The 12,086-nt window shown below is 43.2% G+C and overlaps 1 protein-coding gene across 5 annotated transcripts in view; it reads right to left on the bottom strand.

Moving 5' to 3' along the window:
* Positions 1-12,086, bottom strand: part of TPPP (tubulin polymerization promoting protein) — an 83,296-nt gene that overhangs the window by 41,249 nt on the left and 29,961 nt on the right. The window contains exons 1-2 of one of the 5 annotated variants that reach the window (XM_089669447.1): positions 3,673-3,690; positions 3,210-3,268 (exon numbers count right to left, since the gene is read on the bottom strand). The exons of 1 other annotated variant lie outside the window; for it this stretch is intronic. The gene's annotated coding sequence lies outside the window, so the exon portion shown is untranslated. Of the gene's footprint in view, positions 1-3,209; positions 3,269-3,672; positions 3,691-4,396; positions 4,415-9,178; positions 9,212-12,086 lie in introns of those variants that run through there. 3 more of the 5 variants (XM_089669446.1, XM_089669448.1, XM_089669444.1) reach the window with 3 other exon arrangements.

Raw genomic sequence — 12,086 nt, 5'->3', positions numbered from 1 at the left:
TATTTAACATGAAAAAGTATTGCGGTTGCAACAATGTATCTATTTGTATCTGGGGAAAAAAAATCTGTATCCGAAATGGATACAAATAGATACAATGTTGCAACCGCAATACTTTTTCATGTTAAATATAATAGCGGGGCTCTCTGCAGGGACAGAAGTAATTAAACGCCAGCTGTAGACGGGAAGAACATCGGCCAATTTTTTTTACTGTTGGTTGTAACGGCTGCCTATTGAACGACCGATTTTTCGTTTTTTTGTTAAAAAACCGTCCAGTTTTCTCCCCATCTATAGCCTGCATAAGTATAACAGAGCTTTTAATGTTAACCTTGGTGAAAGCACAGCAGATGGGGATGTGAAATCAAGAAAGCATAGTCTACATGTTAGGCCATATTGATGTAGGCATTAGGCCCACTTTGATAACATTAGGCCATAATGAGTAATCTGTAAAATTGTGCATTGTACATTGATCATGTAATTGTACATGGATCAGACATTGCAGATTTAGAACACATACTGAAACTGTATTGTAAGATTTACTATTTTTCTGTGTTTACTCCAGCATGAACTTTTATATACATACAATATGAACTACCTTTAATAATTTATGTATTTCTATGTAATCAAATAGCACCATTTTTTTAAACAGGTATTGGTTTTATGTATAATGCACATATACAGTAGATACAAGTATGACTGTCAATATAGTACAAAAGAAAAAGTAGCATAAACATAGGGGGTAGTAGGTAGGAATAGGTAGTCTCTTCTCTGTAAATCAATCTGGATTGTACCCATACTCCAACTGTTGTTCGCACAAGTTTCGTAACAGAGGGCTGAGCCCTAGGTCTTCGATATACCAAATTACTCAAGGCATCCCAATAGTGCTACTTCAAGGGTTACCTCTGGATTATGCGTAGGTTGACTTAACCACCACCGGACCGTTACCAGCACCGTCGCCCAATAGTAAAGTTTGAAATTGAGCAAGGCCAATCCCCCTTGAGAGAGGGGCACCTGGAGTGTCCTCCACACCAGCCTAGGAGTTTTACCTAACCAGACAAAGGAGACTATAATGCCATCCAATATAACAAAAAATGCCTTTGGTATGGAAATTGAGATGTTTCTAAAAAAGTAAAGAAACTTGGGAACATAAACCATTTTCAAGAGGTTCACCCTGCCTACAGGGGAAAAGAGCACTGCCCGCCAGGCTTGACACTTACAAGCAAATTGAAAAATCAAAGGAGTAATATTATCCTCCATATAAGCCTCCAACTGACTTCTCACCCTGACCCCCAGGTAAGTAAACTCTTCCACCCACTTTAGCAGAGTACCAGTGTGCACTCCTGATCCTGATGGGAGAAGGGAGAACAGGACAGACTTCTCGCAGTTGACCCGGATACCCAAGTCAATATTAGCTAGAGCAGAACATAACGAAGAACCCACATCTCGTAGGTACAGTAAGGTGTCATCTGAGTATAGGGACATTTTTTTGTGACGTGTTCCCACTCGCATACCCTGCACCCGTGGATCTTGACACAACAGAATCGCCATGGGCTCGATGGCAAGAGCAAATAAGCCTGGGGAAAGTGGACATCTCTGCCTCTTCCCCTTGTACAAGAGGAAAGAAGCAGAGAGCACTTTATTGACCCGCACCCTAGCCACAGGGCAACAATATAACAGCTTCAGCCACGCGATGAAGTTATGTCCAAAACCAAAGGATTCTAACACCCTCCACAGGTATCCCCATTCAACCCAATCAAACGCTTTCTCAGCATCAAGGGAGGCAACCACTCCCGGGGCATCCCCAGTTGAGAGAGCTATATGGGTAAACAGGCATCTAATATTAATATCAGTACCCCTATCTGGCATGAACTCAGATTGGTCAAGATGTACCAATGCTGTTATTACCAAATTCAGCCGCAGAGCCAGAATTTTTGTAACTTGGCATCGACATTCAATAACAAGATGGGGTGGTATGAAGAACACAAATCCAAATTTTTCCCTGCCTTAGGGACTACACCTATCACCGCTTCTGACAGAGGAGAGAAGGATCCCATTCTTCCAGGAGTTTACCAGCATATCATGTAAACCTTATAAAACGTCTTATACAATTCAACAGGAAACCCAACAGGGCCAGGAGTTTTTCCGGATTGAAGAGAAGAAATAGCTATCTTCACCTCTTTCAAAGTGATGGGAGAGTCTAAACGGTCACTGTATGGGGAAGTTAGAATAGGGACGTCTACATTTCAGAGGTAAGCATTGAGGTCATCGGGATTAACCTTCAGTGCCCTACACACTTGCCCTATCATGGTCTGGTACCGTCTCCTACTGGCCACTTTAAAGGCATCCCACACCACTGCTTCCGCTGCAGTATTAGGATTAGTACTCCAGTGCTCATCTAAATGACACCTAAATCCAGTATCCACCTCAGGGTCAGAGATCCAAAACCTGGATAATCTCTACAACCAGTCCTGGGAATTCTGGGAGAGGGAAATCTGCAATAAAATTGGAGCATGGTCCAAAATTTTCCTAGGTAGAATAGTTACCTGTCGGACCCTAGAGAAAAAAGAGCCCCCCCCCACAAAGGCAAGGTCAATTCAAGAAAACGTTTTGTAGGTGGCAGAGTGACAAGTATATGCCTTAGAGGTTTGATTCTTCCATTGCCAAACATCAGTAAGGCCATAGGTCTCAGCCCATACTGCCAAGTCAGGAGTATGGGCCCCACTCGAGGAGAGCCTGTCTGTCTCAGGGTCCAGCAACATATTAAAGTCCCCCATAATCAGGATATTGTCTGTGGAGTAATTGGTCGCCAGAGAGATAATCTTATGGAGCAGCCTGGGAGAAGCTGGAGGAGGTATATACAATCCCACCACTACTAGTTCAAGACCTTCTACCATAGCATGGATCACAATATACCTTCCATCTGGGTCCAAATACAAATACAAAAGCTGAAAGGTAGAGTACTTCCTCACCAGAATGCTCACCCCTCTAGAAAAGTTAGAGAAGCTGGAGTGATAATGATGTCGCACCCAGGGTTTTTTAAGGCTAAGTATCTTACTTCCCACCAAGTGGGTTTACTGAAAGATACAAATCTGTGGGCTGTAGTCCTTCAAAAAATGGAAACACCAGAGATCTTTTTATAGGGGAACTAAACCCTTTTGTGTTCCAGGAGACTACCATAAAATGAGCCATGATATCAAATTAGAAAACTTTACCTTACTAGAGCAGAAAGCCCAGTTACCCAGATGGAAGGGTATCCCTGCAACAGTCAGACCTGCAGGAACACAGTGAGTTATGAATTGACCAAAGTGTGCATTATCAATAAAAAACAGTGTAACATAGAGCAAATAAACAAACCCAATAAACAATCAACCCCACCCTACCGACCCCCCTGACACCGAGGGCGAAATAATACCCAGACCCAATTATGGTGAATGTTCACACCTTGGGTGTGGGAGGGGGAGCTCCTGGAGGGCCTCTAACAGGAGAAATACGGTGGGTCCGCTCCACCACAAAATAGGGAGAGAATGTAGCCCAGGGTAGAAGTTTCCTCAGGAGGTTTTCAAGAAAGACCGCCAGGTCCGTACCCTCAGCCCGCTCCGGTAGGCCCAGAGCACGTAAGTTATTACGTCTATTCCAATTTTCAGCCTCTTCTGCCTGGGATCCCAGGTACTTCACCTTGACATTTAAGGTGTGAAGATCAACCGAGTGACCCCGCTGCCAATCCTCCACATTCGAGACCCGATGTTCCACTGCTGACGCACGGCCCAGGGAGTCATCCAAGTCCTTTCTAATCAGGCCTATTTCCAGGTGGACATGGACCATCTTAGTTGTCAATGTAGTCTGACACTGAGTTATCGCCTACATAAGGGCCTGGAAGTCATTAAGGGCCTGGAAGCCACCGCAGCATCTGCCTCCTCCTTCTGTGTCGCCATGCTGCAAGTAAGAATGGCGGCGGATGAGGCCTCCGCTTCTGGTGTCCCCTTAGAGCTGGGCTTTGGGCAGTTCGGGACAACACTACGCCCCTTGAGCATAGCTATGTGTCTTCAGTAGAAAAAGGCCCCATAGGCCATAGAGAAAAAGCTGTGTGCACCAAATTAACAGCAGGATAAGTAAGCCGGACACCGAAGCCTCTCAATCACGCGTCTGCTCCCTGCGCCATCTTGGATATGTCCCCAAATAACACCATTTTAATAGAAATTACTCTGAACCCTGCAATACAAATAAAAGAAGAAACAAAAATGGAAGCAAGGATTTTTGCACATTGGCAGTATTATGGAAAGCATTTGATTTAAACAGACCTTGCACGAATATTTAAAATTGTTTAATGTCTGCCCCTCCCCCATAACAAAAATGACAATTTAAAAATACTAAAAAAAAGAATTGTTGGGAGAAAAAATACCTTACATCCCTTCTTTCAGGTGTTCTCATAGGGCCACAGGGTGCATTACATAGCCTTCTCACAGGATCCTGTGAAAGCTGTGGATAATAAATCTCATTAGAAGCTGCTCCAGCACTGTGAAGGAGCACATTCTTGTTGGATCTGGGATGAGCAGCTTTCTGATGATCCCACTAGAAAGTTTGAGACTTTACCCTAGGTGATCCTGCCAGACATTTTGCTGTAAGCTATTTCTTCTATTTTTTCTCCTGTTTATTTTTTATGTTTTCCAGTAGCATTTTTGTTGAGGGCTAGGCTTTTTCATGCAAAGTCTGCTTGGGTGATATTTCCCATGGCTTAGCTCTGGCTTGGTCTCCCGTAAAAAAAAATAAAGCAAAACCACCACTATACATACGGTACTTAGTGTACTTGAATTTCATACACTGTTATGTTTACCATCTCCCTGGTGCCAGGGCTTGGCGTGTGGTTGACTGGGTCGACAAATTGCTGGGCACTCATGTTGGGACCAATGACAGAATACATGGCAGATGGAGGATCATTAAGAATCAATTTAAAGAACTAGGTTGCAAGTTAAAGGGAAGGGTCATTTAATTTATATTCTCAGGAATACTGCCTGTGCAATGCACAAAAAAAAAAAAGTGGCAGGAGCGTAGAGAATTGAATGCATGGTTAAAAATCTGGTGTATGAGGGAAGGATTTGGCTTTCTAGAGCACTGACTTTTTAGTGGGGTACAACCTACATGATATAGATGGTTTTCACCTAAATGGAAGGAAGTCTGTTGTGCTAGCAGAGAGGTTTATGGGAAGGCTGGAGATGTATTTAAACAAGGATTGAGGGAAAGGGTGAATTAGAATATAATGAAGCAGACACGTCCGACAGGGGGTCAGAAACTAATGGAATGTGAAACTGGGGAAAATCGGTGGAGAGCTACGGCAGGTGGTTAGGACATTCCTGTTCCCATTTTATAAATGTCCATTAGCAATTACAGTACTTTTTTTACTACAAAAAGATATGCAAAACACAAATACAAATTTCAATAATGGATTAAAGTGCTTGTTCACCAATGCCAGAAGTCTGCCAAGGAAAATATGAGAGTTGGAAGCTTTGGTGCATGAAGGAAACTCATGCACAAAATCTTGCCCCTGTACAAATCATTAGTAATACCTCATCTGGTATATGCTGTTTAGTTTTGGGCACCAGTTAACAAAAAGAAAATAGAGAGGAACTGGAGAAAAGTGCAGTAAAGGGCAACTAAACTGATAAGAGGCATGGAGGAGCTCAAGATTAGCAGAACTAAACTGATTCTCTCTTGAGAAGAAACAAATAAGGGGGGTATGATCAATGAGTGGTCCATATAGTGAACTCGGTGCATAGATAATAATTTTACAGTTGTTACAAATGACAAAGGGGGAACTGTTATGACTAGAGGAAAAGAGGATTTACTCTTCACATACCGGAAGGCTTCTTCAGAGTAAGGGCTGTGAAAATGTGAACTTCCTCAAGGACTAGTTCTGGACAGATTGTATTAAAAGAGGTATAGACTCCAGAGAGAGAGATATCATATTACCCCTGTACAAATCATTTTGTCTCATCTGGAATATGCAGTTAAATTTTGGGCACCAATTCACAAAAAGAACATTGGGGAACTGGAGAAAGTACAGAGAAGGGCAACCAAATTGATAAGAAGCATGGAGGAGATCAGCTATGAGGAAAGATTAGAGGAACTGAATTTATTCTCTCTTGAGAAGAGGAGATTAAGGGGGGATATGATCAACATGTATAAATATATCAGTGGTTCATATAGTGAATTCGTTGTAGAGCTATTTACCCTGAGGTCATCACAGAGGACAAGGGGGCACACTTTATGTCTGGAGGAAAATAAATTTAATCTCCAAACACGGAAAGGTTTCTTCACAGTGAGAGCTGTGAAAATGTGGAATAGACTCCCTCAAGAGTTGGTTCTGGCCAGCTCTGTGGATTGCTTTAAAAAAGGCCTGGATACTTTCCTAGATACACAGAATATAACTGGTTACTAACATTTATAGGTAAAGTGGATCCTGGGAATATCTGATTGCCTCTTGGGGATCGGAAAGGAATTCTGGAGCAAATTGGATCATGCTTTGCTGGGTTTTTTGCCTTCCTCCGGATCAACTGTGGGTATAGGATTATAACTTTTTTTTTTTAATGGTTGAACTGGATGTACGTTTGTCTTTTTTCAGCCAGACTAACTATGTAACAAAAAACTAAATGAATGCATTCCTAAATGCAAAATATGCTTTAGAACCTCACCACCTGCCCCCTTGACCCTGTCCCCACACAACTCCTACGGTCGCCTTCCTCCTCCATCCTACGCTCCCTCACCCACATCTTCAATCTCTCCCTCTCTACTGGCGCATTCCCCTCCCCCCTAAAGCACGCACACATCACTCCCATACTCAAAAAACCTTCCCTGGACCCCACCGACCTGAACAACCTTAGACCCATCTTCCTGCTGCCATTTACATCCAAACTCCTCGAGTGCTTAGTCTATAATCGCCTAAGCTCCCACCTCAACGACAACAACCTCCTTGATCCCCTACAGTCTGGCTTCCATCCCCTACACTCCACTGAAACTGCCCTACTCAAACTCACCATGACCTGCTAACCGCCAAAGCTAATGGCCACTAGTCTGTCCTCCTACTGCTCGACCTCTCCGCAGCCTTCGACACAGTTGACCACCCCCTCCTCCTTAAAAAACTATACTCCCTTGGCATCAGAGACTCCGCTCTCTCCTGGCTCTCCTCCTATCTATCCCAGCGCTCCTTCAGTGTTACCTATAATGCTGCCACCTCCCCCTCTCTGTTGAGGTCCCACAAAGGCTCTGTCCTCGGGCCCCTTCTCTTCTCCATCTACACCTCCTCCCTTGGCCAACTGATACACTCCCACGGCTTCAACTACCACCTCTACACCGATGACACGCAAATCTACCTCTCTACCCCTCGCCTCACCCCTTCAGTCTCCGCCCGAATCACCTGCCTACTGAACGACATATCAGACTGGATGTCACTCCACTTCCTCAAATTAAACATTTCCAAAACCGAGCTCCTAGTTTTCCCCCCAGCCCGTGCCCCCCCCCATCCTCTCCATCACGACCAATAAAGCCACCATCAGTCCCACCCCTCAAGCCAAAGTTCTAGGAGTCACTCTAGACTCCAATCTTTCCTTCCAGCCCCTTGTCCAATCGCTGGCAAATTCATGCAGGCTCCACCTCCACAACATCTCCAAAATACATTTGTTCCTAACCCCAGACACTACTAAACAACTCATTCACTCCCTTATTATCTCACGACTCGACTACTGTAACTCCCTCCTCACCGGCTTACCTCCTTGCAGGCTATCCCCGCTTCAGTCTATCCTGAACTCAGCAGCCAGACTCATCCACCTTACCAACCGCTCCATATCCGCCACCCCCCTCTGTCATTCCCTCCACTGGCTTCTGATTGCCCAACTCATAAAATTCAAACTACTAACATTGACGTACAAAGTTATTCATAATACTGCCCCAAACTACCTCACCGACCTGATATCCAAATACCACCCAACACGTACTCTTCGCTCCTCACAAGACCTCCTACTCTCTAGCTCCCTGGTCTCCTCCTCCCATGCCCGACTCCAGGACTTCTCCAGGTCTTCCCCCATCCTCTGGAACTCACTACCCCAATCCATCAGACTGTCACCTACCCTCCTCACCATTAGGCGCACCCTGAAAACCCATCTCTTCAGGGAAGCCTACCCCGCTCTCACCTAACAGACAATCTCCTCCACTCCTCCTACCACTCCATCCCCCACAGCCATTTCCTCCTGTACCACTATCCCCTCCCTCCTATATTGTAAGCTCCAAGGAACAGGGCCCTCAAACCCCTCGTGTATTGTATTGTTACTGTATTGTCTCATGTACTGTCTCCCACTATAATGTACAGCACTGAGCAAACCTTTTGGCGCTATATAAATACTGTATAATAATAATAATAATAACTGGATATTTAATATATACTGTATAAGAAATAACACCAGAGATTGTTGATCGGACTGCCTTCTGGGGGAACATATTTTAACCCCACTTGAGTTAAATTGAACCATGCTTTATGGGTTGTTCTTTGCCTTCTTCTGGATCAACCGTGAGTATAGGATTGTGTATATAGAGGTTTTGTATTTAGTAATTCTAATTATTTACAAATAATTTATTTAATTTATTGGTTGAACTAGATGGACTTTTGTCTTTTTCAGTCTGACTAAGGGGGAGATTTACTAAAATTGGAAAGCACAAAATCTGGTGCAGTCCTGCATAGAAACCAATCAGCTTCCAGGTTCTTATCAAAATTTATTTAAACAACTGAAGTTAGAAGCAGATTTACTACCATGCACAGCTGCACCAGATTCTGAGTGCTTCAGTTTCAGTGAATCTCCCCCAATATGTAAATGTTTTTTGGCTGCCTAACAAAAAATTTGAACCATGGGTACTTTGTTAAATATTAATTATTTCATGATACATCTCTATCATACTACCCATATCTCATATACAGTCAGTATACACAGATAAAGACATTAACAAACTCAGAAATACCAGGCAGTGAGCATAGTGATCTAGCTCGCCAATTCATGTAAAACAAAGCTTTGCAATGATGAATTCTTTATTCTGAAAAACAAATCTCTGAACAAACAAAACCTCTCTTCTTATATTTCTTACAATAGGATGAGTTACGTGATACAATCAAGTGAAGAGCACATTTGTTTCTGACACTCACCCATTCAACAATTAATCCATTGTTATGCTCAAACAAATTAGGAGAAAACAAAATAGTTAGTTAATATATTTTAAGTGTTAGCATTCTTAGAGCCTAACAGCAATGGAATATAGAACTAAATGTGTTTCTGATATATAGGCGATCAGTTCAAATAACGGAGGACATATATAGCAATCCAATGTAAAAAAAACACTTCCACTGTATTACATTTACTGCTGTAGATCATAATATAACATCATAACTGACAAGATAATTTGTTTGCAATAAAAACACAAAAACAAACAAAAATAAAAACACCGAGAAATGTAGTCAAATCTGTGTAACATATAATCATTATAAATATCCTACAATGTTGAAGATAGTAAAATTGCACCAATTGAAGCAGCTAAAATCATAAATCCCTGTTCTGTACTGTTCTCCAAAAGAGACTCTTTGTGTTATCTTAAAGTGATTCTAAAGGCATCATTTTTTTAAGTTTAAATAACAAACATTTCTATACTTCCCTGCTTTGTGTAGTGGTTTTGCACAGAGCAGCCCAGAACCTTCTCTTCTCGGGTCTCCCGCTGGCACTCCTGGCTCCTCCCTCTTTTTGGGTGCCTCCACAGCAAGCAGCTTGCTATGGGAGCACCCGCTACTCTGTATGTCCATTCACACACAGAGCCACAGTTCGGCCCCACCCTCTCTCTCTTCTCACTGGCTCAATTATTATTATTATATAGTATTTATATAGCGCTAAAAGGTTTGCTCAGCGCTGTACATTATAGTGGGGGACAGTACATGAGACAATACAGTAACAAAAAAAAACACGAGGGGGTCAAGGGCCCTGCTCTTTCGAGCTTACAATCTAGGAGATTGATGTGATTGACAGCACTGTCTCAGCCAATGAGAAGAGGGAGTCGCGGAAAGCTGAGACTCCAGTGCACATTGCTAGATCAAGAGCTTAGGTGAGTATTGGGGGGGCTGGGGGGGATGTTGCACACAGAAGGTTTTTTACCTTCATGCATAGAATGCATGAAAGTAAAAAAACTTCAGCCTTAACAACCACTTTAAAATTAATATTTTAAAGTGTAGAAAGTGTTCACCTATATTTTTTAATTTTCTTTGAAAAAACAAACATGATGCATGAGAATTAGGTTGAAATTTAGTAACAATAAGTATAATAAACAGGAACTCTGACTTAAAAAGGCATGCCCTCAAAGGGACTGTGCTTCAGATAATATTTCTTTGACTGAGAAGTCACTGCATACTTCGATCGCTTATAAGCTATACCATTTGCACCCTTGTTTATTCAAAGGGACTATGCCTCAGATAATGCCACTTCTTGAACTGAGAAGTTACTGCCTACTCTGATTGCTTCCAAGCCTCACCATGCGCACCCCCGTGTATCAAAGGGACTGTGCCTCTCTTCAACTAATACCATCTCCTTAATTGAGAAGCTATTGCATAGGTTACTGGCTATACCAATTACCTTTAATTTGACGAAATCCCGTTGCTAGCTCATCTACGGCTGCTACATGTTATATCCCTTCAAGGGAGTGCACTCTCTATCTAAACCAGCTCTAGAGCATACCTACTCTCAGGAACATCCATCAATACACCATTACTTCTCAGCTTAGTCCTTGACCTGATCATGTATGAGGGAGGTTACAGTGGCCTGATAGGCTCTCCCCTGGATGGTGCCCTACAGCTTGGCCCCTGAGAGGGTCACGGGCCTTTTATACAGTGGGGCAAAAAAGTATTTAGTCAGCCACCAATTGTGCAAGTTCTCCCACTTACAAAGATGAGAGAGGCCTGTAATTGCCATCATAGGTAGACCTCAACTATGAGAGACAAAATGAGAAAAAAAATCCAGACAATCACATTGGCTGATTTGGAAATAATTTATTTGCAAATTATGGTGGAAAATAAGTATTTGGTCACCTACAAACAAGCAAGATTTCTGGCTCTCACAGACCTGGACCTTCTTCTTTAAGAGGCTCCTCTGTCCTGCACTCATTACCTGTATCAATGGCACCTGTTTGAACTTGTTATCAGTATAAAAGACACCTGTCCACAACCTCAAACAGTCACACTCCAAACTCCACTATGGTGAAGACCAAAGAGCTGTCGAAGGACACCAGAAACAAAATTATAGACCTGCACCAGGCTGGGAAGACTGAATCTGCAATAGGCAAGCAGCTTGGTGTGAACAAATCAACTGTGGGAGCAATAATTAGAAAATGGAAGACATACAAGACCACAGATAATCTCCCTCGATCTGGGGCTCCACGCAAGATTTCACCCCGTGGGGTCAAAATGATCACAAGAACGGTGAGCAAAAATCCCAGGACCACACGGGAGGACCTAGTGAATGACCTGCAGAGAGCTGGGTCCAACATAACAAAGGCTACCATCAGTAACACACTACGCCGCCAGTGACTCAGATCCTGCAGTGCCAGACGTGTCCCCCTGCTTAAGCCAGTACATGTCGGGGCCCGTCTGAAGTTTGCTAGAGAGCATTTGGATGATCCAGAAGAGGATTGGGAGAATGTCATATGGTCAGATGAAACCAAAATAGAACTGTTTGGTAGAAACACAACTCGTCGTGTTTGGAGGAGAGAGAATGCTGAGTTGCATCCAAAGAACACCGTACCTACTGTGAAGCATGGGGATGGCAACATCATGCTTTGGGGCTGTTTCTCTGCAAAGGGACCAGGACGACTGATCCATGTACAGGACAGAATGAATGGGGCCATGTATTGTGAGATTTTGAGTGCAAACCTCCTTCCATCAGCAAGGGCATTGAAGATGAAACATGCCAGGGTCTTCCAACATGACAATGATCCCAAACATACCGCCCGGGCAACGAAGGAGTGGCTTCGTAAGAAGCATTTCAAAGTCCTAGAGTGGCCTAGCCAGTCTCCAGATC

This window comes from Staurois parvus, unplaced genomic scaffold, assembly GCF_062004578.1.
Source record: "Staurois parvus isolate SC_StPar_1 unplaced genomic scaffold, SC_StPar_1.0 ptg000077l, whole genome shotgun sequence".
Lineage (NCBI taxonomy): Eukaryota > Metazoa > Chordata > Amphibia > Anura > Ranidae > Staurois > Staurois parvus.
The sequence above is the reverse complement of the archived record's forward strand: the minus strand, read 5'-3'. Positions and strand labels throughout refer to the sequence as shown.